General features: G+C 44.1%; 1 protein-coding gene across 1 annotated transcript in view; it reads left to right on the top strand.

Moving 5' to 3' along the window:
- Positions 1–2,500, top strand: part of msh3 (mutS homolog 3 (E. coli)) — a 91,042-nt gene that overhangs the window by 47,115 nt on the left and 41,427 nt on the right. The gene's annotated exons all lie outside the window — the stretch shown is intronic.

Below are 2,500 nucleotides of genomic sequence, written 5' to 3'. Positions count from 1 at the left end.
GGAGCATTGCGCAATAAGCATGCATTTGCTTTTGGGAAATTTCCGCCATTCGTGTTGACGAAAGAAATGTGACCGGCAAGTTGAGGGGACTCCAGTTAGGAGACAGCTGGCATACGTTCACGCTTATAGTGGGTTAGAGTCAAAGTTTAAACGTTTCCTTTAATAGCCTATTTTTAACCTTATTAAATGGGCATCAGGACGCTATTTCACAGAGTAACTCACTGGGCACATTCAATGCGTCTAGTCCATGGCTAAAGAAACGCAAGTCGACGCACGCTATTGCTGAGCGGCGCGAGACATGCATGGCTCGGTTTCCCGTGGATAAAGCGCCCTGTGCCCAACCTATCTCGCACTGCTCCCATCCCAGTCCTTGCGCTCGTGAAACTTGTATCTCATGGTGTCGACTCAATCTTATATTACGTTTCTCACAGTTAAAACATGTTTTGGTTGGTAATTTTGGAAGTTTGGAGTCACAATTGCCGTTACTTGGAAATGACAGGTTAGAGCAGCACGACGCAAGCACTGGAGAACTGGCATGTTAAACCCTGCTTTCCAAATAAGCCTAAACAAAAATCAGGAAACATAGAACCAGAACTTTGTTTGGCTACAATCTGTGACGTGCACGGTGGTGAACTTATTCTTTCTGAAGATGCATGAACAGCATACAAGTGACTTTGTGGGGGAGGGGAGGGCGATAGAGGGAGGACAGCGAGACGAGGGTGAGAGGCGCAGACAACGATGCGACACATTTTGACGTGACTGACTGCAAACCTCGGGCATTCAGTAACTTGATAGTAGCCTACTGCAAGCGGCACACCAAACGGCACAGGGCAGATTCATCAACTTAGAGAAAAAATGAGAGCGAAATGTTGGATAGGGCATTATACACCGTACTTCTTCCTATACTGTAGAAGCGCAGAACAAGTTTGGCTCGTTAACTGACATTCTCACGACACGTTTAGGCCTAATTTGCATTATTTCAGACTACGGCAGCGTGCAGGCGAATAAGCCCCGAGAAGAAGTCTAGTAGGCTAATATAACAAGACGTGGATGACCATCCTGCAAACGAATGTTCTAGCGCGGACTTTGACGCAGTAAAATGTTTCGTGATGGGTCATTGCGGCGAGAATGTGAGGGGGAAAGCGACAATGCCGATACAGCTTCAACAATTATCAGGAATTTAATTCAACTAACTAGGCCTAAATTTGTCCTCATTTCTTAGCCCATGTGGGCAATTGTCTACTAGGCTAAATACTGTTGGCACATAGCCTACAGCAGATAGCATATAGTGCGCCGCACCATGCGCTCATTGGTGGGTTCACTGTCAGTGGTCAGCTTTTGGTTTACAGATAATGAGATAAAGTGAACCCTGAGACAGGGCTTCCTGCTGAGCTGTGCTGTTAACTCATCATCCTACCTCACATGTGTATCCCCCCTCCCCCCTTACACACACACACACACACACACACACACACACACACACACACACACACACACACACACACACACACACACACACACACACACACACACACACACACTGGGAGGAATACAAAAAAAAAGTATTTTCATTGATTACCCCTGCTGTACATCTTGATGAGAATGGTGAGCTTAATATGGTACCTTAGGGAAAATGGCATCTTTTAAAGCCAAACCAAAATGTTTACATTAGTCGAGTGGTACACTACAGTAAAGAGAGGGGGGGTTGGGTAGCACCTGTAAGACATGAACTACTTTAACCCTTGGCCTTTGTGGGTAAATTCACACATAGTAGCCTCGGCTGTATGAAAGCGTGAATCCGTGTTTTCAGGTCGGAAGTGTAATATGCCTCCCTAATGTCTTGAAAAAAACTTTCCCCGTGACCACCTCAGCATCCCTGGCTTAGTCTATTTTTTTCCTCATTTAAATTAAACGGTCTTAAAACAGTCAAGGCTTGTAGTTTCGGGGGTGTGGATTTAGGGGGTGCATTCAGAGTTTTTGGTCCTGGGCCCAGCCAAAGCTGTGGCCCTGTGCTCCTAGTGAAAAAGTTAACCATAGAGCCCTGCCCTTAGCGTTATGATGCTAGAGTCTGTATACAACCTTGACTAGATATGACCGGTCTTCTGCAGTTGATGGAACGGACACACACACACACACACACACATACGCACGCATGCATGCAAACAGGACTATTTGCCCACTGGACAGTAAATATTTGGCATATGGTTGCTCCTTTGTTTAAGTACAAATTCACATGAAATGTATAAAAATATGAAATTAAATGACATTTTACATACACAGCACAAGCAGTAGTTTGGTTTAGACTGATTTCTCAGCAACTGTTTTAGAAATTGTCATCTTTTTACTCAGGTCTCATTATTATACTAATGAATTTATGATGATTTATGATTTATGACTTAATGATTTATGCAAATAGAAAATCCCTTTGTGACTTGTTAAGGACTTGAAAAAAAAATGAGACTTGGACTTGACTTGGCTGGGGTACAACTTGGACTTGGAC

Source organism: Engraulis encrasicolus, chromosome 3 (assembly GCF_034702125.1).
Source record: "Engraulis encrasicolus isolate BLACKSEA-1 chromosome 3, IST_EnEncr_1.0, whole genome shotgun sequence".
NCBI classification, from domain to species: Eukaryota; Metazoa; Chordata; class Actinopteri; order Clupeiformes; family Engraulidae; genus Engraulis; species Engraulis encrasicolus.
Note: the sequence above shows the minus strand (reverse complement) of the source record. Positions and strands in the feature narration are given on the sequence as shown.